Source organism: Budorcas taxicolor, chromosome 2 (genome assembly GCF_023091745.1).
Source record: "Budorcas taxicolor isolate Tak-1 chromosome 2, Takin1.1, whole genome shotgun sequence".
NCBI classification, from domain to species: domain Eukaryota; kingdom Metazoa; phylum Chordata; class Mammalia; order Artiodactyla; family Bovidae; genus Budorcas; species Budorcas taxicolor.
The window spans coordinates 80,527,159-80,552,016 of record NC_068911.1 but is presented as its reverse complement, the minus strand read 5'-3'; positions in this window follow the sequence as shown (position 1 = coordinate 80,552,016).

Sequence of the window (24,858 nt, the reverse complement as noted above, 5' to 3'; positions counted from 1 at the left end):
AGGCCCCCAGTACAGAAGTGTTGACTTGGATAATAAATTCATTCATCGATGTCTAGTTTATATGACTATTATTATCCTTATTAATTGCTTCATACTATGGGCTTCTTAATGGGATTCCCTGGTGGCTCAGTGGTAAAGAATCTACCTCTTCATGCAGAAGACTCAGGTTCAATCCCTGGGTGGGGAAGACCCCCTGGAGCAGGAAATGGCAACCCACTCCAGTATTCTTGTGTAGAGGTTTCCATGGACAGAGGAGCCTGGTGGGCTACAGTCTGTGAGATCGCAGAAGGGTTGGACATGACCGAATGACTGAACAGCAACAACATCAGCAACAATGGTCTTATTAGTTGGTAGCACATAGTCCTGCCAGGAACATCACTGGGTTGAATTCAGCCTTTCTTATTCCTTTTCTAGGTGTTAAGGGCTGAAGGGAATCCTCAGTCAACACTTTCAGCTATTACACTTGTCAGAAACGCAAAAGGACTTCAATTGTATCAATGATCTTCTCTTCAAGAGAGTTATGAGCCAGGCACCGGATGAGTGAACCTCCTGTCTGTTGCCCAGGCTGATAGACATGCCACAGAAGAAGCAGCTGGGCAGCCTCAGCTGTTTCTCTGATCTTTGGTCGCCCTCTGTGGTCACTGGATGCAGCAACCCCTCTTTCTTTATCTCTCTGGGGACAGAGTTATGAGTCAGTGCTGAGCTTTCAACCCCCGCCCTACTCCACCCCCATCTCATTGCATTGCCCCCTCCCCTGCCATCCCCGCTGACACTGTCTCCTGCGGTCACTTCCTGGCAGCCACAGGATTCCATGAGCTGGCTTCACTGAATTCCTTCTGCATTTGTCAGACAGACATAGGGCCCCAGAATGTTACGGCAGCAGGAAGGGCCTTTACAGAGCCAAGTCTAACCCACTGCATTCTCTCCAACGCTCTCTTCAGTCCATCAGTGCATTTGCACTGAGCATCTACCCTGAGTAAGGCATGATGCAAGGGGTTAGTTACAGAGCAGCTTCCCAGAGGGACAGTGGGTCACCTCTACATTCCTGAGTAGGTGTCTAAACAATCTCCCATGAGCACTGACAGCTTATGTTTCATGTGCTTCGCCGCTCAGTCGTGTCCGACTCTTTGCGACCCCATGGACTATAGCCTGCCAGGCTCCTCTGTCCATGGAATTCTCCAGGCAAGAATACTGGAGTGGGTAGCCATTCCCTTCTCCAGGGGATCTTCCCAACCCAGGGATTGAACCTGGTCTCCTACATGGCAGGCAGATTGTTTACCATCTGAACTACTTATGTGTTACTTAGAAATAATTCTTTAATGTATGTGTTCTTCACCTGAGCTCTGTCAACAGCACCTGCGGGCAGGGAAGGCAGTCCATGTCCTTGGAAGGGGAAATAAATTGTATATTCATTTGCACTATCCCAGACTGAAATTAGACATTTCCTTTCATTATAAATGTAGACAACAAACCAGGACTAGCAGTACCTGTAATTCTCACCAAGAGGAATTACAGATACACTTCATAGATCTTGCCAAGACCTCAAAATGTTGTCAACACTGACAATTGTGTCCAAATCATAGTAGTCATTAGACCCGCCACTGGGCCTTGATAAAGTGTTAATAAAGAAGTCTGTGCATGCGTGCTCAGTAGCTCAGTCATGTCCAACTCTTCTGCGACCCCATGGACACCAGGCTCCTCTGTCTGTGGGATTTCCCAGGCAAGAATATTGGAGTGGGTTGCCCCTTCCCTCTCCAGGGGGTCTTCCCGACCCAGGGATCGAACCTGCGTCTCCTGCATTGGCAGGCAGGTTCTGTACCTCTGAGCCACCAGGGAAGCCCTTACTTCACTTTACATTGTCTTTAAGTAATCTCTCATTTCCCAGTCCTTCTTCCTCCCTTCATATATTACACAACTATCTGAAACACTACATTTATAAGTCAACTATCTTGCTTTCAAAGCCTTCCATAACTTTGCTCCAATCTATTTTTAGAACTTATTGTCCATGACTCTCCTATGAAAATAATGGTTTCTGCCAAACAGGTTTCCCCCTATTTCTGAGCAAGCCATTCCTACTGATTTCTGCTTAATCCCTTATCCTTTTGTAAATGCTTGCACTCATCCACCCTATCTGCTTAGATCACATGTATCCTGAACACCCATAATTGCCAAGCTCAAGTGCAATTTCTTTCTTAGTACCTTGGCCACAATGCCTGCTTGACATGAATTTCCATAGTCTTGAATATATTACTCATTTGAGATTTGTTAACCTCAACTATATTGAGATTGTGGTATTTATTTTTTAAGTAAATTGTGTTTCTTTTTTTTTTGTTTTTTTGGAGTGAGAACTGGACAATATGAAGCTACTAAGAGTCAGGGAGACCCAAAAAGATCTGTGGGAATACTTTTATTTTTTAGTGTGTTCTTATTGTGTTAAAAGTCACATAATACAAAGCATATTATTTTAACCATATTTTAACTGTACAGTTCAGTGGCAGTAAGTACATTTACCTTGTTATGCAATGCTCACCATTATCGACCTCCCGAATTTTTCACCTCCCTAAACTGAAACTCTATCTCCATTAAACGCGAAGTCCCTGTTCTCTCCCCACCACCCACCCCTCCATCCCCAGCTGCACACTTTCTGTCTCTATGAATCTGACTCTTCCAGGTTCTCTCTCTCTTTCTCTAAGTGGAGTCAAGCAGTGTTTGTCCGCACTTACTGTATATTGGAATATATTGCAGAAATGCATTACAGAGACGTAGAGAACAAATGTATTGACAACGGGAGTGGATGGGATAAAACAGATAACTAATGAGAACCTACTAAATAGCACAGGGGAAAAAAAGAGAAAGAACTACGTCTTGGTAGGACATATATTAAGTTAACCTTAAAATATTCATCCCCTCGGATTTAATAATTCAGGTGTGAGGTGACAGGATCCTTGACTAGGATGGTGTGGTAGATTTAAATATATATATGATTATTTATTTGACTGTGCTGGATCTTTGTTGCTTTGAGTACTTCTCTCTAGTTGCTGTGTGCTAGCTTCTCGTTGTTGTGGCTTCTCTTGTTGCAGAGGATGGGCTCTGGGGCCTGTGGGCTTTAGTAGTTGTATAACAAGGGCTCAGTAATTGGGGCGCCCGGGCTCTAAGGTACAGGTTCAACAGTTGTGACTCACAGGCTTAGTTGCTCTGCAAAATGTGGGATCTTTCTGCACCAGGGATCAAACCCATGTCTATTGCACTGGCAGGCAGATTCTTTACCACTGAGCCACCAGGCAAGCCCCAGATTTATTTAAATCAAAATATCCATTTTATGCATTCATGACCACTGATGTCAAGCTTAGCCATATGCTTTGCAGTGCAACTTATTTAATGAGTGCCATACATCTCTTTGCACTGAACTCAGGAGAAGCCATGTGGCTTTCTTTGACTAATAAAATATGAGTGGAAGTGATGAATGTTACTTCCAAGCAGAAGCTTTAAGAGCTCAGTATGAGGTCCCACTAGCCTTGCTTTTCCCTCTGCCATGAAACTAGGAACATTCCTCATAGGACCTGGTCCATCGGCCTAGATTGCTGCTGTTACCGCAGCTTATTTTAGCCTCAGCTGAGGCTGCAAGGAGATCCAACCAGTTCATTCTAAAGGAGATCAGCCCTGGGTGTTCTTTGGAAGGAATGATGCTAAAGCTGAAACTCCAGTACTTTGGCCACCTCATGTGAAGAGTTGACTCATTGGAAAAGACTCTGATGCTGGGAGGGATTGGGGGCAGGAGGAGAAGGGGACGACAGAGGATGAGATGGCTGGATGGCATCCCCAACTCAATGGACGTGAGTCTGAGTGAACTCCGGGAGTCAGTGATGGACAGGGAGGCCTGGTGTGCTGCGATTCATGGGGTCACAAAGAGTCGGACACGACTGAGTGACTGAACTGAGCTGAACTGAACTGAGGATGTAGGAAACAGAGAAGGCTCCATTAAAGAGAATGCAGGGAGGAGGGAGTTTTGAATTTAATGAGGGAGAAGAGAGCAGCGCCTCACGAGCTCTGGGTGTCAGGATGTCAGCTCAGCCATGACAAGGAGCTTACTAAAATTGTCCTGCTCTGCCATTCTGAATTAGGGCACCCAGAGGGAGATTCCTCAGGTGTCAGACCTAGCCTGACTCCCTTCCCACTCCTTACTTTTCTAATTTGACCCTGATATGGGGAGGGCAGTGCTAGATCCAACGGAAAGCAGCATTTCTGGGGCTCCTACACTGGATTGCTGAGTGTGTCTTATGTCAACACAGGAATCTGGCCTTCCATCTGCAGGCAATGGGACTCTCATGAGTTAACAGCAGTGCGGTAGGAAGGACCACTGGACCCATGGCCATGATTGAGATGGACCTGAGGTGGGAGAAGGGCATTAATGAATCTGGGCAAGGGGCTTAGGAAATATGACCTAGTTCAGAGAACTGTGAGCGAAGAGGGATAGGCATTTTAGAGATCTGAAGATCTAAGTCTAATTTCCAGACTTCCTACTATTTGATATCACTTGTGTCCTTATACTTCACCTGAAATCAGTGAACCTTTTAAAAAGGAATCCAAAATTATCTCCACTCTCACAATCAGCCTCTCACAAGTGTCTGCCTTATCTTCTATCTAATTGCCAAGCCCACTTATCCATCATCATCACAATAATGATAATAGTAGTGATTTAGCATCTGCTATGCCTGGTCTTGTGCTAAACATCTTGTGTACAGTAGCCTTCCTTATCCACAGCGGATATATTTCAAGACTGCCAGTGGATGCCTGCAACCACAGATAGTACTGAACCCTATATATACACTGTTTTTTCATAGACATACATACCTGTGATAAAGTTTAATTTATAATTAGACAGTAAGAATTAACAACAATAACTAATAATAAGTAGAACAATTATAACAACATACTATAGTAAAATTTGTGTGAATATGGTCTCTCTCTCAAAATATCTTGTACAAATATAATGCCTTTTCTGACTTGACTAAGCACTGTGGCCATAACTTTTGCAGTTTAAAGTGAGACAATAAAACAAGCGCAGTTTTGTTTTTCTTCTTCTTCACAACTTCATGGATAGAAGATTCCTTTTTATCATAGATCTTAGCTACCTCGGGCAATGACTTTTTTTGTCTCCTTATTAAGTTGGGAGCTTTCACCTTTTCACTTAAAGGAAGCATTTTGCAGTCTCTCTTTGGTTTTTGTGAATTGCCAGCATCACTACTCCTGAGTTTTGGGGGCCATTAGTGAGTAAAATAAGCGTTACTTGAACACAAGCACTGGGATCCCTCAAGAGCTGATCTGGTCTGATAATCAAGATGACTACGAAAAGACTAGCAGCTGGGATGCCCTGGACAAACGGGCGATTCGCATCCCAGATGAGATAGAGTGGGACAGAGTGAGATTTGATCACACTCCTCAGAACAGTGCACAATTTAAAACTTAGGAATTGCTTAATTCTGAAATTTACGTTTAATAGTTTGGACTGATGTTGACAGCAGGTCAAAGCTGCGGAAAGCAAAACTGAGAATAAGGGGGGATGACTGTACATATTTTAAAATTTAATCCTAACTGTGAATGGGCCATTTGGTAGAATGTCTCTGAGTTCCAGACTTAGCCCTCTAGACCCTGCTCTGCAATGCTGAATCCGGGACTCTGCAAACCACAGTTCTGCTTTGCCAGCTGCTTCATGTTAGGTTCTGTCAACAGGGGCCATGGAGGGAGGCGGCAAGGCAGAGGGAGGGAGAGGGACCTGCCGGTACTTGTCTGATTCCGGTTCCAGAGTCTCCGCAGCCGCCCTGGCAGTGGAGTTCACTGGAGTCATGGGAGTCTGATCCAGTTTGCTGGTTTTCCAGCACTCACAGCGCCAGCCTCCTCATGCTCACTCGGAGACCCCAGTGCCAGCCTGGCAACACCCCTCCTCAGATCTCCGAGTCTTGGCCCTGTGAGAATCCTCCTTAAATTTCTAAATTAATAATTCCAGATCCCTCCCCCTTTTTTCCCCAGTCCTAAGGGTGGTAGACGCTTCCTGCAGTTGCTACCTCAGTGACACCAGAGTATCGCTTTACCCTTTCAGATGTCGAGGTAGAAATTTTGTGCACAGTCAACAATTTCTTATAATGAATTCTATCTGTTGAAATAACTCGTGTAGTTTCTGTCTCCTATTGGGATCCCTCCTGGTACAGTGAGGTGAATAGTCTTCTTTCCATTTCATGAATAAGGTAACTGAGGCTTGGCCAAGAGCCATTAAGTAACTTGCCCAATGTCAAGCTGATAGTAGTTGAATTCATATAAGGATTCAGACCCCCCTTTTAGCTCCAGAGCCCAGGTCACAGCTTGTCCCATCTCTGCCTCATTTTGGGCCTCACTCTTTCACTCACTTTTTGAGCACTTCTCTCCTTTGCATCCCTGTGTGCCCTCACTAGGCAGGCTGCTCTTTCCTTATTCCCTGGCCACTCTGGGGGCAGGGGGGCAGGCCCAGGGAGTGGGTGGTGCAGCCCAGTCTGGGACCAGAGAGATGGTCCGTCCAGCTGCTGCTGGTGCCCACACCTGCCACGTCAAGGGTTCAGGACCTGGCGTCCCAGGAAGCTCTCGGCCCCCCGCCTGAGAGTTCTGTCTGCTGCGCGTGAAGAGACGTGGGGCACCAGAGTGTACTTCCAGGACAGCCGGGAGCCCTGGGGGAAGAGGGGTGCTCACCTAGTGGGGGCGAGCAGGCGGTGGGATCTGCTAGGGGCTCCCCAGTGTTTGGCCTGTGTGTTTGAGAAGGAAGCTGAGACTTTAAATCTCAGTCCTCCACGAATTAAGCCAGCCCTGGGTGATGTGGTTTGGCTTCGTTCCATAGCTGGAATGCCCTTCTTCAAACCAAATGAGCAGAACAATGAGAATAGTCATTCCTCCCAGCTTCCAGCTTCCAGGCCTGGGGTCTGACAGAGAGGCCCGTGCTGTGGGTGAGGCTGGGCCTAGCGGGATGGGGCAGGAGGAGAGCCTCAGTCCTGTGGCCCCCTCCCAGAGCCTGGAGGAGAGGGAAGACACCAGTCTTAGCACCTGGCCAAACCCGGCCTACCCTGCACCTGGAGCCTTTACCTTCTGCTCCATGTGTATGGCCAGGTTAACATCTGGAAGGTAGCTGGAGATGGTCTGGGAGGCAGGCAGGACTCTCACACCCCTCACAATGTCCTTGCTCCCATTTCACAGATGGAGAGAGGGAGGCTGGGAGGATCAGTCATCTGCAGATGACCGAGAACTGTGGGAAGGGCCAGGTCATTGCCTGTGCTCTGATGTCGTTGTACACGAATAATCGCAGACTCCAAAGGTTGCCTACAGTGTTTCAGGCCCTGGATGAAGGTGCCTGCTTAATTCAGATAACCTGAATAGTGGGGCCGTGAGGAAGCACATTTCACTTGTTGACATTGTAGATTTGTCTATTTAATACGATAATTTTCTAAGAGATAGACATAAAGTGTCTTGAGGAAGGGTTATCTTATTTTCTAACTCGAATAAAGCCACCACTTGGGTATTATTTGTCTCCGCAGATCACCCCTGTCTTGACACACATGTACCGCTATCGATTTCTGTTTGTGTCTATTGGTGGCTATAAACAGCAGACGCACAGACCTCTTTTTTTCCTTCTTAGGGAGGAAAATTGGAGAAGAAGCTGCTGGAGGTGGGAAAGGGTTCATTCCTTACCCTCATCCTGATTGGAGGACTCTGAACTCTGGTCATGGGGCAGATGGCCCAAGTAGATAAAGCCTGCTCAGGAAGCCTTAGGAGGTGAGGTGTGGTCAGTGAACGACCTCAGGTCCAGCGACAGCAGCTGGGAGAGACCCACTCCTCTTTGCCTGGTGCCCAGGACTCTCCTGGCCCCTGAGGTCTGCAGGCCTCAGGACGGGGTGGTGGCTCTACCCTTGACAGGAGCCCCGCCCACCCCAGGATAGGTGGTGGCAGAAAGCTTGCCCATAGCTTGTGAGCAAGGAACAATGACAGGGGGAGAGAGGTGCTCTGTTTGTGGCCATAACTACACACCTCACAGATTTAGAAGTCACTCCCCCTGGCCATAGCTGGGAGACCTTTGGGTGAGGCTGAGGTGCTGTTTTTCATTCATCAAATGTTCAGGGAGTGTTGGGGAGGTTTCATTGGTTATTTTATCCAGCTTGGTCAGGGTAGTCCTCTCTATGAAAGTGACATTGTATCTTAGTATTTGTTTGTTTATTTTAAAAACTGTGTTTTTTGGCTGCACACGCAGCATGTGGGATCTTACTTCCCTGACCGGGGATCAAAGCTGCACCCCCTGCGTTGGAAGCACAGAATCTTAACCACTGGATCGCCAGGGAAGTCCTGACACTGTCTGGACTTAAATGACTTAAATGACTCTAGAGGAGGAGTGTACAGGGGGTAGGGGCCATTTCAGGGGGAAAGAACAAGTTCGAAGTTCTTGAGACTGCAGCATGTTGTTGCTCTGTGTGCCAGGGCCATAGGGTGGTCTGGGGCCATGGGTTTGGGGAGAGTGAAGGAGGTGGAGGCAGAGAGCTAGCAGGGGGCTGACCTTGAAGGTTCTAGAGTGCACTTGAATTTTCCTCTCACTGAGCTGGAAAGCATTAGAGGGTTCTGAGCAGAAGAGTGATGTGTGGTTTGATGTACGCAGATGAGGCTTTTAGATCAGCAGCCCTTTGAGGTTTGTTTACAGCGACCGTTGATGGAAGTATCTGGGGTCTGAATCCAAGCAGAGTGAGCCATGCTTTTCATCACCAATGGCTTCTGCCTCTCCACTGCTGAAAAGCTTGTTAGGCTGCAAAAACATTTTCCTCCTAGCCTGGTAGTAGATGTGACAGCACCTTCCATGCCTGCCAAGTCCTTTCTGACCTCCCAGGAATTTATTTCACTGCAATCATCCTTCCCACTTATTGGAACGCCCACCTGTCTGCCTTCTCTAGGGGCCGCAAATGCCTCTGGGCTAAGGATCTTATCTCAGTTTATTGCAAGACCCTTTAGGATGCCAGAGATCTAGTCCCATTAAAGCCTGCACATTTAAAATAAGTCCAAATGCTGAGGCTTGGGAGATTGCCTGCCTGGTAATACAAATCTATAAATCCCAGTTCCTGCTGCTTCAGGCTGACTGTAAATACCCTGAAAATTCAGCTTCGGTGGAAATGTTTTGACCATTCTGCTTCTGGCTCAATGGGCTGTAATAAATAAATATGAAAAGTGGTGGGGGAAACACTGGATTACGTTTATTTAAATCTTAACACGGCTTGGCTTGGGGAAAGGGTGGCTAAGGACGGCAGGCTTGTTCCTGTCGTGACAGACTTGCTCTTCTCGTTCCTAAGCCCAGGCCCTCAGGGTCTGGACAGCCACCTCCAGCCTCTGTAATGATTCACCTTCAGCTCTGAAGGCAATGGAGACAGATGAGTCACCGTTATTTCAAAAAGAACAGTTGATGGAAAGAACCTCTGTTTTCCTCTCTGACTAGGACAGTTACACATTTCCGACCCGTGGGAGGCACCAGCATTCACAAGGGCTACCGAGCCTACAAAGAAGCAGGGTATCAGAGGCTGGGGGTGATCTAGGAAACCTGGGTGTTTGGCTGAACTATGTCATATGAATTTGAAGTCAGGGTCTGGGGGCAGCCTGAATTCTCTAAAATAGGGGGCTACCCTATAGGACTGATATATTTCCTAAAGCAAACTTGCCCTTCTGGTAACTGCAGCTGTAGTGAAGCAACAGTAATGGTTGTGTGTGTGCTCAGTTGCCCAGCCATGTCTGACTCTGTGCATACCCCAGACGGTAGCCCACCAGGCTCCTCTGCCCATTCTCCAGGCAAGAATATTGGAACCGGTTGCCATTTTCTCCTCCAGGAGATCTTCCCGACCCAGGGATTGAACCCATGTCTCTTGCCTCTCCTGCCTTGGCAGGTGGATTCTCGACCACTGTGCCACCTGGAAAGCCAACAGTAACGGTTGCAGTGCACCACGTAGCCCCGAGATGCTGCAGTCCCAAGGCCTTCACCCGACAGTCCCAGGGAGATCCATTTGTGAAGTCAACTCTGACACAGGCAGAGAACTGATAGCTCCCAGAGCTGGTGGCCACGCTGCCTGGGTTCCCCGTGGGGCCGTGTGACCAGCTGGTCTACTGAGCACCCCCAGGGGGCCCAGCTAAGGAGGGTAAATGAGATGTAGCTGTGCGCTCCTTACTCTGCCGCAGCAGACATCTCCGACTCTATGACGTGGTCGCCTCGTTGGTCACAATGATCAGCCCTCCCCTCTACCCCATCCTGACCCAGGGCTTTCTTTCCTGACCATTCAAAGGTCCCTGGGCTACTTAATCACAGTAACAGCCCATTGCTTTCAGGTTAGCTTTTCAAAAAAAGGATCCTTTTACTTATTTATTTATTTATTTTTGGCTGTGCCGGGTCTTCACTGCTCCACGGGCTTTTCGCTAGCTGTGGCCATCAGGGGCTTCTCTCTAGCTATGGAATGGGCTTCTCGTTGTGGTGGCTCCTCTCGTTGCAGAGAGTGGGCCTAGGGCGCCAGGGCGTTGGTAGCTGCGGCGCGCGGGCTCAGGTATTGCCGCGCGCAGGCTCTAGAGCACAGGGTGCATGGGTGCTGCACGGGTTTAGTTGCTCCAGGGCATGGGGGGTCTTCCCTGACCAGGAATCAAATCCACGTCTCCGGCATTGGCAGGCGGATTCTTTACCACTGAGCCACCAGGGAAGCCTTAGCCTAGATTTTAAGTCTCCATGCTGCCCACTGATGGTCTTAGTGGCATTGGCAAGGCTCACCACTGCGGCTGCAGACTGTGTTGACTTCTGGCCTCTGTTAACACACAAACACGCAGAGGCGCACACTCCCCACAGGCCATATCCACGACGCACGCTCAGAGGCTCCCCATCCGTGGTGTGAAACCAAAATGTGGGAATCTTTTCTAGAGTGGGGGCGTCTAGATCACCACAAAAGGTAGAGTTCTTGCCCTAACTTCTTGTTTTACTTACAGTTCAGCTGTTTAAGTAGCACTGTTCCCTTTTTCCCGGGGTGTTGATGGGAAAGGAGCTAGTTCTGACTGTGTCATTAGCAACATGCCTCCTGCATTGGACACTCCAGGGCTTTACCTCTGGAGGTGAGCTTCCGATTCCATTCTTACTGGCATTTGCTTCTTTCATGTGACAGGTGCTCAGATAACTAACAAGGACCTACTGTATAGCACAGGGAATTCTGCTCCACATTCCATAATAAACCAAAAGGAAAAAGAATATGTATATATATATATATTCTGAATCACTTTGCTGTGCACCTGAAACTGACACGGTGTTCATCTATACTTCAATATGAAGTTAAAATTTCAATAAATAAATAAAAAGGCACAAGTTCCCACCTCTGCCCCCAAAGAAGAAAACTGAGTTTCTTTGTTAGTGAGGTAGAAGACAGTCACGTAATTTATAGTTAACCCCTTAATAGATAACTTCACAGACCCAACCCGAACGGAACTCTTGGACAATCTGGGGCACTTCCTGTGGGAGTCACAGTTTCCTGCAGGGCAGGAAACTCTTCCCATAGTTTGTAAACTTAGGCAGAATGTGGCCCTAGGGCAGAAGTGATTACGGTTAGCTCCTGTTAATTAATTATGCTATTTAGGTGCTGAAGCAGAGCCACCCACGGAGGGCCGGGTGCCACAGCAGGACTGTTGTTCAGCCCATCCTTGCTTCTGGCTCCTCCTTGCCCTGGCTGCCCCTTGGCCCTGGTGCTTAATTGCCTCCCAACTGAGTAGATCTGAACCTGTTTTCTGAGCCTCCCTGGCAGGGATGTAACCAAATGTCCTCAGGCCTCATCAACCTGTGGGGGCCAATTAAGTCACATTTTCACTCCAATTTTGCTAGCTGAGTGCTCCGCCTTCAGAATGCCAGCCTTCCATGCCTCCCCTTTCTCAAAATCTCTGCTTGTTTGGAGAGAATCCACAGGATGTATCAAGTATGCTTAAAAGCAGGTTACAGCTTGTGGATGGTCCCGGCTCGTTGGTCATTGGAAACTGCCACTCTGCTACTGTCCTGTGTGCCAACCCCTCTGCCAGGGGTCCAAGTCTCCCTTCAGCCTCACCTATCCCAGGGGCTGAGTTGCTGGGGCAGGGAGGGCTCCCTGAGCTTTGGGGCTGAGGCTGTGCAGACCTTATTGGTGTCTTGGGGAGGTGTTTAGTGGACTTGGGACTCTGGTGCTGTCCAGAGCAGAGCACCAGTGATGTTGCCCATAGAGATGCTCCTGGGGTGCTGCCCTCCCCAGCTGGTCTTCCAGCACCTCAAAGATGCAGCTTGGCCTCTGCCCTACCTGCAAAGCATCCCCGGGTCTGTGTCTCCTGTGAGCCCTCCTCAAGCAATGCTACACTCCTTGCAGAAGTAGGGAAAACAGCCTCACCTCGTCCCGTGTGGTTTTTCATATTTTGAGTCCCAGAGCTGCTTTGAGCATCCAAACTGCCTGGCTTTCCTGGTGATTCAGATGGAAAAGAATCCACCTGCAATGCAGGAGACCTGGGTTCCATTCCTGGCTCTGGAAGATCCCCTGGAACAGGGCATGGCAAACCACTCCAGTATCCTTGCCTGGGAAATCCCATGGCCAGGGGAGCCTAGCAGGCATCCAAACCTCTCCTGCAAACAGCTCCCAAGCTTCTGGCTCTGGCCTCACCCTTCCCCGGGGATCAAACCCTGCTAAACCTCTTTCCTTCCCTCCTCTCACCTCGTGTACCCTCCCTCTTCCTCCCACTTCTCCCTCAGCACCCATCCCTCATTCATTAAAATCTTACCTGCTCCCTAAGCTAAGAAACAAGATAATATAGCTCAACCATGCAAATAAAAGCTTGGACACTGTGTGGGTCCTGGTCTACCTGCCTGATCTCCACGTAGGCTCAGCCAGCCCTGAGGGGCACAAGCCAAGCACCGGCATCTAACATGCCTATTCCTTTTTCTGGCATTAGAAAGCAGCTTATAGCTCCTTGGCACCAAGGTCCTGTGATTCCTTTTCATTAATTTCCTCACAGTTTCCCACAAGGATCAAATGAGATAATGTGGAGAAGTGAAGTGAAAGTCACTCAGTCGTGTCCGACTCTTTGCGACCCCATGGACTATACAGTCCACGGAATTCTCCAGGCCAGAATACTGGAGTGGGTAGCCTATCCCTTCTCCAGAGGATCTTCCCGACCCAGGGATCGAACCAGGGTCTCCTGCACTGCAGGCAGATTCTTTACCAACTGAGCTATCAGGGAAGCCAGGCAGTGGAAAAGGTTATCCCTAAATTGCAACTGGCCATGTCAGTGTAATTTAAGGTTACAACCTTGCCTGCTGGAGATGCTCAATAGATACCAGTACGGAGTGGCTACTGGGGCCATGACACTAGCTATTCATCTAGTCATTCATTAAAAAAAAAAAATGTATTTTAAGCACCTGCTCTGTGACAGGCTCTTTTCTAGACACTAGAGATCTAAAGGTAAGTAAGAGAAAATATCCTAATGGAGAAAGATAAATAAACAGTAAAAAAAACAGTAAATAAATAATTAACAGTAAGTAAATTTAAGAGAATAAATAAGAAAATATCAGATTGTGATAGGTGCTCTGCAGAGCATTGTTTTGGGATGATATGGTAGAGGGTGACTAGGCGCTTCTGTTACAGTGGACACCAGACCTCCATGGGGAGGCGACAGCAAGTTGAGATGAAAGTGAAGGATGAACCATCAGTGTGGAGATCACTGGAAGGAGGACTCCAGGCAGAGCAACAGCAAAGGCAAGTGGTGGAGGCGAGCTCAGTGGGCTCTGGTGAGGGAAAGAACCTAGGGAGTGGGCAGTGCTGCCAGAAGAGGCTGGTCCTGTGTGCACTAGGGGATCCAGATGGCAGACGGGTCTGCAAGGCAGGAGAGACATTCGTATTTTGCTTTAAGCAAAATGGGAACAATTACAGTTCGAAACAGGGGAGCCACATAATCTGATTATTCTAAAGGGATCACATAGGCTGCTGAGGGAGCAGCAGGGGTCTGCTGTATTTTAGGGGAGCAAGAAGGGTCTGATGTGGAGGACAGACAGGATCAGACAGGGATCCAGTGACTGACCCAGAGTCAGAGAGCAGTCACCTTGGGATATTTGGAGGCAGAGCTGACAGGACTGGCTGATGGTCTGGATGGAGAGAGGGAGGAAAACAGGAATACAAGAAGGATCCCTAGACTGACAAAGAAAGCCCCTCACCAGTATGGAGTGTAGAGAGATAGGACTAAGGTTGTTGTCAAAGGGTCTGGCGGGTGGCTGGTGCTATTAGAGGACAGAGGGGAACCAGCAAACCCCACCCTCTCTCTCCCACTTTCTCTGACATGCACAGGTTCTGAAGAAACATGAAGAGAACCTGCTAGAAGAAATCACTTGGTGTTTCGTTTTGTTCTTTTGAAAGCAAACCAAAGACCCAATTCCACCGGCTGGAAAGTCAAACAACTTTAACACAGCCCAAGGCTGGTAGAGTGCATTCAAGTAGCCAGTGGTTTTGTTTACCTGTTGAAATATCCATGGTGGCAAGAGGGAGAGTTCAGGAGCTGGGCTGGGCTTAGGGACTGCTGATAACAGTCTTAGCACTGGAATTTAATTTGTGTTACTCAAAAGGTAAACCCGAGTGCCTGTTCTCATGAAGGCTGCCAACTCGGTCTATTCTCCAAGGACCTGAAAACCCAGACCCGAAAGGAACTTTCAGCTTTACTCTGTGTGTATTTGCTGACTTCACAACACAGCCTAATGAAAATGTGAAAAGCCCCATGAAAGGGTAAGTGAAATAAGGGCCCCCTGCACCTCAAGGAACTGACAGATCCCTGAATTTTATCACTGTCCTTATTTTTCAATTAGAGGCAAGAAGTCTTCCTTACAGGCTCTTATTGACAAATAGGAACACTGATGTCACTGAAGCCTCTGATAAAATCCTTTTTCCCAGAACTGGAAGAATCCAGTTATCTAGCTAGTCAGGGGAACTTTGTTTCTTTCCCAAGTTCTGAAACTTTCTCCTGATTCTGTCTTAGTCACACACAGTTACTCATTACCTGGAAAGGCATTAAGAGTTTATCCACGGCCACTGTACATTCTGTGCTGCTTTGTAAAACCAGGGAAAATGCGGACGGTTGAGTCATAGTTTTCAATTAGTTTTTCCACTTCACCTGGAGCAAAGTTTTTCTGTGTCCATACCAGTTTTATTGCTTTCCATGTTACTCTGATCATACACTTCACTAGATAATTCAGATTTCCTGGAGGATATTACTAACACATACTGTAAGTGGGGAGTAGCATTATCAAAGTACACTTAAATAGATGTAAAAAATGGAAATACGGCAAGGTTTAGTAACTCACATTCGAGAGATGGGCAGAGAGGGAAGGAGAATGAGACAATTAAGAACCTTGAAATCATAGCAGAGCTTTGTAACCACTGGAAGAACTCATTATTCTACGTGGTTTTCAAATCTAAAATTTATGTAATTCAACAGATCTTACATATCTTTTTATAAGCCCAGCACCATTATACAGAATAAGTATATTCAGAGGGTCAGTAAATAAAATATTTCAGGTGCTGCTGAAGTGTAAAACACCATAAATACGAGTGGCCTGTCTTCAAAGGATCTTTATTTCATTGGGTAAAAACATACACACGAACTAGTTCAATGACAAAGCACAGTGGAGCATGAGATGGGCTAAAATGAGAGGTGCAGACAATCTGTGCTTGGAAGCGAAAGACGCAGGAACGACGCAGCCAGAGACCATCAGATTGCTGACCTCAGCTGAGTGCACCTTGAAGGACAAACCTGATTTGGATGGGAGAGACCGAAGGACGAGGCACACCAGGCAGTGGGCGCATGTATCCCGGGGGACTGCACTGGGAGAGATTAGTGTGTGGGAGCAGGAGCGGGAGGACCCACCTGGTGAAGTGTGGTGGGGACACAATGGGAAAAAAAAGGAAACCAACTCCAGTCGTGTCCTTTGCTGTGATGAAACCAGTATCGTTTTGGAGGTAATAATGCCTCAGTTCACACTGAGTCTGTGCAATTGTGGAGGAAGTGCATCCCAAGTGATCTTTCTTATCAATGTTTGCATGAGTCAGGCTGGAGCTGGAAATGTTGATGATGAATCATTTCATTACAGAAGTAGTAAAATGGATATTGTTGAAGTTACTTGAGCCAAGAAGGGGCAGAATCATCAGAAGGAAATGAATTTACCTGCTGGGCCTGTGCATTCATTTCCTCCAGTGAAGAGGTTCCACCTCAAAGGGTTAGCTCTTCACTTAAACATAATCTCAATAATCAGGAGAGTCCTTTGGCTCAGAGAATTCAATGGACTTAAAAACCAGAATGACAACTCCAGAGATTGTCCAGTTCTAAATTACCAGGGATATTAATTTGCTATGTATGTCATCTGAATATAAAGTCCCAGTTTCTTCACCTTTAAAACACTTACCAAAGTTCTCAGAAAGTGATAGGAAGATTCATTCTCTCTCTCACCACACGCTCTTTAACTAGACTAAAGCCACGAGTATAAGCCAGCATATTTTCAAAGCCATGGTTGGTTCTGCCACTCACTACATGTGTGACTTTGCACAGGCACTTAATTTCTACAAGCTTTAGCTTCTTCCTTTTAAACTATGCCTAACAATTTCATTTGATAAAGGTATTATAAAGATTAAGATGTTGTGCAAAGTATTAGCACAGAGGCTAGCATTCAATAAAATATAGGTATTTTTCTTATTAAACCTATACACTTTAGTGAAGCATTTTGTGAATTTTTATATCATCTTTTAAGGTAAATACAATTATTACCAACTTTAGGGATGAGAAAACTGAAGCTAAAAAATACTAAGTCTGGGGACATGCAATGGTAGGAGATGTTAGGTAGATGTTAGGGTAGATGTTAGGTAGGAGTACCAGCTATAATACCACTTCAGTGATATTTGCCCTGGGGTCCAGACTGTAGCCTGCCAGGCTTCTCTGTCCATGGGATTCTCCAGGCAAGAATACGGGTGTGGGTTGTCATTTCCTTCTTCAGGGGATCTTCCCAACCCAGGAATTAAACCCAGGCCTCCTGCATTGCAGGCAGATTCTTTACCAGCTGAGCTACAAGGGAAGCCCCCAATTGATATTTGTCCTGGGTCTAGCTTCCATTTTTTCATGAAACAAACAGACCAAAGGAAAGCAAACTGTGTTAGTATTTTGTATACTGCAGAGTGAGCCCTGAATAAATGAGGTTCCTTTTTGAATCGCATTTGGTAGCTAGCAAGAGCGCTGGGCAGCACTGGAAAGGGGGTTCCCTGCTGCGCTGCTGTTCCCTCTGGTGGCCACTCCCGCATGTGGCTGTAGAGCACTTGGACTGTGGCTAGACTGAACGGAGAAGTAGTGCAAGAATAAAATATGCACTGGGCTGCACGGACGTAGTGTGCAAAATATGTAAAATATCTCATTAATAATTTTTAATTGAAGTATAGCTAATTTACTTGTTGCATTAGTTTCAAGTATACAGAAAAGTGATTCAGCTATACGTATATATATACATATATATATATATACACACACACATATATATATATACACACATATATATTCTTTTCAGGATGCTTTCCCAATATAGGTTATTATAAGATATTGAGTATAGTTTCCTGTACTATACAGTAAGTTCTTCTCATTAATAATTAAAAAATTGATTACATGATGCAATGGAAATACTTTGGGTATATTCAGCAAAATGTTTCACCTATCTCCTCTTGCTTCCTTCTAATGTGGCTACTAGGAACTCTTCAGTTTAGTTGACTATCTGGCTCGCGTTTGTGGCTTACATGATGCTTCTGTTGTACAGAGCTGCTCTACCTAATGCTCTGCCCCTTCCAAGATCTGCCTCCGACGAAAGACCTTGATGAGCTGAAACACTCTCCCAGATGTGTAAGTGAGTCTTCGATCTTTTGCTCAAAGATGCCATACCTATACTGGTATCTGGCTGGCTAAGGAATGGTCCAAATGGCTCATGTCCCAATGATGTGCTCTCATAAGTCGTAGCAGTTATTCTGCAAGGACACGCACTGACTATTTACCCAGAGTGAACTGAAATCCCCAAACAACCCAGTGGAGAAAAATAATCACCATGCTGAATAATCCTGTTATGTATGAGCAAGTATACATTCTAAACACCTGAGTCAGGCCCCAGCGGGGAGAAAGACTCCTTAATCTGCAGTTGACACAGGAAGATTTCCACCTAGGCCATATTTTAAATGCTTATGCCCTCTTCCCAGTTCTGAAGTGGGAATGGCCCAACCCAATTAGTAGAAAAAAATCAGGTGTGAAATTTAGCATTCATTCAACACAGCGTTTGTTCTTCCTGGTCTCTCCTTTTGCAAATACATTTTATGGCATTAAGACTTAAACTGCTTGTTTGTGTTAAGATAATGGTTCCAAAACAAAGATCAGATCCTGAGTAATTTCAACCCTTCTTTCTTAAAACCTGGGACTTTCCTGCTGCTGCTGCTGCTAAGTGGCATCAGTCGTGTCCAATGTTGTGCAACCCCATAGATGGTAGCCTACCAGGCTTCCCCGTCCCTGGGATTCTCCAGGCAAGAACACTGGGGTAGGTTACCATTTCCTTCTCCAGTGCATGAAAGTGAAGTTGCTTAGTCGTGTCTAACTCGTAGTGACCCCATGGACTGCAGCCTACCAGTGTCCTCCGTCCATGGGATTTTCCAGGCAAGAGTACTGGAGTGGGGTGCCATTGCCTTCTCCAGGGACTTTCCTGGGTGAGGTGAAAAGACCGAGACTTTCCAAATTTCCCAGCTTATCTTATCATTGCAGACATGGCCAGGGTTAACTTTTTGATAATTTATAGGGCCATGACTTCTAGGGCTTTTAAGTCTTAAGAGAAATTTCGTTTCTACTGGGCTATGTGTTCCTGTTAACAGTCTAATGAGATCAGAAGCACAGATTTACAGCCTACATTTTAAAGATGAGGAAATGGAGTCCTAGGAAACTGACTCAGTGACTCACCAAGATAATGACAGGACTAGCTGTCTCCTGGTTCCTGTGTAAATTTCTTTCTGAGAGCAGAAGCAGTGAGGACCTAAGGCATCTTTAGCTTTCCTACTTGAGAAGAGCCATCACAGTTCAGTACGTTATTATATTGCTTTGGACATTCTGCAGGTGAAATGTAGACCTTCACACTCATATTGATTCTATCCCCTGATCTAAGGCATAGAGATTATTTGTAATATTGATTAATTAATGCAAAAATTGGTATCAATTTTTAATTTTCTGAAGTGGATCATTTTTAAAGGCTTTTATTAAATTTGTTACAATACTGCTTCTGGTTTTTTTATGTTTTGGGTTTTTTTTGGTCGCGATGCACCTAGGGTCTTATCTCACCAACCAGGGATCAAACCTGCATTCCCTGCACTGGAAGGCAAAGTTTTAGCCACTGGACCACCAGGAAAGTCCCCTATAATATTAATTTAAAAAGCAAATCAAAGAAACAAAAAACAACAACAAAAGACAGCCAGTGTATTGAATTTGCTACAGTTCTTGCAGAACATGGGACGATTTTGTTTTCTCTCTTTCTATCTAGGAATCCAGATGAAAGTCCACATCTTTCCAAACAGGTGGTCTTGATAGGCTTTCTTCCTGTGGCCCTTTTTCTATTTCAGGGTGGGGGGGGAAAGGAGGTGATTTTGCAAGGTCATATGTTCAATAAAGTGGGGGGAGAGGCATCAGCTGTTAGAGAAGACAGAGTAGATAAAGATGTATATAATCACCACAAGGGAAGGGGAAAGAAAAGACCGAGGAAAAGTCAAGAGAAGGGACAAATAGGGTGAAAAGGGGCACTGGCTCAGGATGAGACATTAAATGTGAGGTCACCAAATTAAAATCCTGAGTTCAGCTTCCCTTGAGGAAGCCAAAGGTTTTTTTTTTTTTTCAACATCTTCGAATGCTTTTCTTAACTGTGGCCACCTGATGTACATAACAACACACTTTCTAACTCCATTTATAGTTTTTTCTGTTATCCAACAATATTCTTTTCTATAGTTTTTCATCTTGAATTTATGGTTTATCAAATGCATTATTCTTTTTAAAAAAAATTATTTATTTTTGGCTGCACAGGCCCAGTTACCCCGCAGCCTGTGGGATCCTAGTTTCCCAACCAGGGATTGAACACTAGTCTCCTGCATTGGCAGGCAGATTTTTAACCATTAGACCACCAGGGAAGTCCAGCATTATTCTTTAATGTGCTTTGTAGCCCAGCTGAGCCTGAGAAACTCTTCCTATATTCCCCAGGGAACAGAAGACAGTGTATTCCAAGTTCCATCAGCTGAATTTAAAATGAGTCTTAAGAACACAACCTGTTTGTCAGTTGGAAGTTGTAAGTACAGTGATTCTGTGGGAGTGAATTGTGGACTTAGGTTACGCATTTTAGAATTGCTTTAAGAAACTGCATTTTTTACCAAATTCACTCATCACTGCACCCCAGTGCCTAGCATGGTACTGGCCACTGGGAATTTCTGGGGAAGTATTTATCAAAAGAAGTCTCACATCCTTATGTGGACTAATGTACCCCTTGTTTAGCATGGGTTTCATGTTTTTAGCAAATCAGGGAATAATCATTTTCAGATCACCACATGACTTACAATAAATGTGCTTTGCTGCTTTAAATAAATATATGTTTACACACATATACATGGCTCGATGGATGTGAGTTTGAGTGAACTCCAAGAGTTGGTGATGGACAGGGAGGCCTGGTGTGCTGCAATTCATGGGGTTGCAAAGTCAGACATGACTGAGTGACTGAACTGAACTGAACTGAACATGTACACATATTTATATGTAACAAATCCTTTGTACTAAATTACTTAACTGGCCCTAGACCCTGTGATAGTTACTCATACAAGGAAAATATCCTTTGTCCACTCCATAAGTCTCTATGAAGCCTCTATTATGCCTAACACCACTGCTGGCCTTGGGGACATGAAATAGGCAGAGGTCCCTGCTCTCATAAAGCTTCTATCCTAAATGAGAGGAAACAGACAATAACTGATATTGAGAAATTGAAATATAGAGTTCATTAGATAGTAACAAGTGCAAAGAAATAAAGAAAACAAAGAAGGAAGGGAGCTAGGAACTGTCAAGGAGGCAGCGTGGACATGAAAACCCTCATTGAGAGAAGATGTTTGAGTGAAACCCGGAGGCAGTGAAGGCTCACCATGCAGATATCTGATGTGGAGCATCCAAGGCAGAAGGAAGAGTAGATGCATTTGTCTTATGTGGGGAGAGGGAAGAAGAGTTCATTCCAAACATCTGACAGTATCCTGCCATCAGGTAGAAATTACTCAGAAGTTTTTCTCTACTCTATGCAGACCACTTATCCAGAAAAAACACATCGCTGCTTAATCCTAAAGATGGTCATCTGGGGACTTCCCTGGTGGTGCAGTGGTTAAGAATCTGCCCTCCAATGCAGGAGATGCAAGTTTGATCCCTGGTTGGGGAACTGTTAATGAGACCCCACATGCCGTGGAGCGAGTAAGCCTGTCGAGCTAGAGCCCTATACCACAGCGATGAGCCTGAGGGCCGCCACCACGGCCTGTCGCAGCCAACTAAGTAAACAGCATTAGAGGAAGGTGGCCACCCCTTCCGCATGTGCGAAAGAGAGCTCTCCCTTGGCATATCTCTGAAACATGCTTCTCTCTTTCTGACGCACAGCATACACAGCTCTTTAGCCTAGAGGGTAGGTGGAACAGACCAGATTTGCTTCTTCAGTTCTGCTCCATTTCTACTCCCCTTTCCCCAGCCTAAGCTCCCAGCCTCTCTCCTCTGGCTTATATCCCTGGCCCAGCCGCCTCACTGATGTTGAGTCCTGAGGGTCCCTCAGCGTCCCTGAGGATGGCAAGTGGAGCAACACCCCGAGACAAAGCAGGCTGTAGCTCAGAACAAGTAGAATATAAAAGTAACAAGAAGGCTATGTTAGCTACCATTTCATTCTTTCTCCTAATGCTGAAGTATATACTATACCCCTCACACACTGTCTTTGACAGGAATGCCCCACGTGCCCGGGAGGGCTGCACACTCACTAATGGCGCCAGCAGCAGGAAGACAGGGCTCTACGGGAAAAGCAGAGGATGAAGACCTTCAGGGGCTTGGCAGGGGACGTGCTCCTGGCAGGGACTGGAGAAAGGCCTCCAAGAGGATATTCTTTGAGCTGAGTCTTTAAAAATGCTTATTACGTTAGATGGAAATGATTAGAGCGGTGTTTTGGGTATAAGAGGTCCCTTGAGCAAAAAGGAAACAGTATTGGTTAGAGCTGGGGACAGATGAACCGCAAACTTGGTTAGGGTGTATGGGGACAGGGCAGGGACAGCCACAAGTCCAGACAAGACTGGGGAGAGCCAAGAAGGCCATGCCTACGTGTGCCATTCTTTCATTCAACAAACAGTTACTGAGCACTGACTATGCGCCAGGCATCATACTAAGTGCTTAGGGATAGGGCAGGGACAGAACAGAGCTCCTGTTCTCATAAAGCTTATAATCCTGGTGCAGAGAAAAGCAGTAAACAAATAAATGTATATCACACTGTCAGGTAGCAATAGGTGCTATAAAGCAAAGTAAAGCAGGGCTGGGAGATAGAGACTGACTGGGGTGCTATTTTAGATGGGGTGGCCAGGGGTGACTAAAAAGAGATGACACTTGAACAGAAAGCTGACTCAGTTCCTGAATAAAATGAGGGGGTCAGCCAAGCAAACGAGCAGAGAAATTATGTTCCCAGCAGAGGGGACAGTCAGCCTGGAGGTCTGGGGTGGTATGTACGTGGAGGCAGGGAAGGGCTGGGGCTGTGGACTCCCATGTCCACTTCAGCCAGAGTGTCCCTTGCCTTCAGACTGTAGTATGACATCTCTGGGTCAGATTGCTTCTTGCCCCTCAAATTGGAAAACCACCGACCTGACACATCAGCTCACATCGTAATGCTCAGTTACCGTTTTGCTTCGAGACCTTCAATACCCTGATCGCCAGCAAAATAAGCCCCCAGATCCCATTACACCTCGAATAAAATGCAGGGTTCTTGCAGCAACCCATCTGGCCTCAGAGATGTCCTTCCCTCCTGTCCCCTCCCACAGCCCACTCCAGAACCCTCCACGTACATACCACCCCAGACCTCCAGGCTGACTGTCCCCTCTGCTGGGAACATAATTTCTCTGCTCGTTTGCTTGGCTGACCCCCTCATTTTATTCAGGAACTGAGTCAGCTTTCTGTTCAAGTGTCATCTCTTTTTAGTCACCCCTGGCCACCCCATCTAAAATAGCACCCCAGTCAGTCTCTATCTCCCAGCCCTGCTTTACTTTGCTTTATAGCACCTATTGCTACCTGACAGTGTGATATACATTTATTTACTGCTTTTCTCTGCGCCAGGATTATAAGCTTTATGAGAACAGGAGCTCTGTTCTGTCCCTGCCCTATCCCTAAGCACTTAGTATGATGCCTGGCGCATAGTCAGTGCTCAGTAACTGTTTGTTGAATGAAAGAATGGCACACGTAGGCATGGCCTTCTTGGCTCTCCCCAGTCTTGTCTGGACTTGTGGCTGTCCCTGCCCTGTCCCCATACACCCTAACCAAGTTTGCGGTTCATCTGTCCCCAGCTCTAACCAATACTGTTTCCTTTTTGCTCAAGGGACCTCTTATACCAAAACACCACTCTAATCATTTCCATCTAACGTAATAAGCATTTTTAAAGACTCAGCTCAAAGAACATCCTCTTGGAGGCCTTTCTCCAGTCCCTGCGGGGAGCACGTCCCCTCCCAAGCCCCTGAAGGTCTTCATCCTCTGCTTTTCCCGTAGAGCCCTGTCTTCCTGCTGCTGGCGCCATTAGTGAGTGTGCAGCCCTCCCGGGCATGTGGGGCATTCCTGTCAAAGACTGTGTGTGTGGGGTATAGTATATACTTCAGCGTTAGGAGAAAGAATGAAATGGTAGCTAACATAGCCTTCTTGTTACTTTTATATTCTACTTGTTCTGAGCTACAGCCTGCTTTCTCTCAGGGGTGTCGCTAACTCCCAGCAATGTAACTTTCATCCTTCCCAGGCTAGTCCTGCTGAGTTCCTGCCAGCCTGGCTGTTCCTGACTCTTCAACTCTGCTATTCCTGCCAGCACTGTTCATATGCTCCTCTCTGCAATTCTGATAGCCAGAGAGGCTTAGTGACTTATTTTTTACCTGATTCTAGGCCAGCACTTCCCAGACCTGGGAGGGACTATAGGGGGAAAAGGCTTCTGCCTGCAGTGTGTTCAGCATGTTAAATGTCCTGTGAAATCCTGCAGTAAAAATACCTGTTTAGCATCATTAAGCCAAAGAATCACATACTTCTTTGCTGAACCTTTCTTTCCCCACAAAGCACCTATTAATACCCTGAAAAATTAAATCCTGCAGTGCAGAATTTTACAATGTTACCCTGGATGCGAGCAAGAATATTTGTGAAATAAATTAAGGAGTGAACTGCGATGGCGTGGCGACTCGCCCACATGCAGAAATGGAATAATCAACAGTAGCACAGTAACAGGGCTTCCCAGGGGGCGCTAGGGAAGAACACACCGGCCAGTGCAGGAGGTGTAAGAGACACAGGTTCGACCCATGTGTCGAGAAGATCTCCTGGAGGAGGAAATGGCAACCCACTCCTGGGTGGGTTGCCTGGGAAATCCCATGGACGGAGGAGCCTGGTGGGCTACAGTCCATGGGGTTGAAAAGAGTCAGACACAACTGAAGTGAGTTAGCATAGGCATAGTATAATAGCATAGCATAATAACCATCAACATATGTGTGTATACTCCTTCCACACCTGGCACTGCTC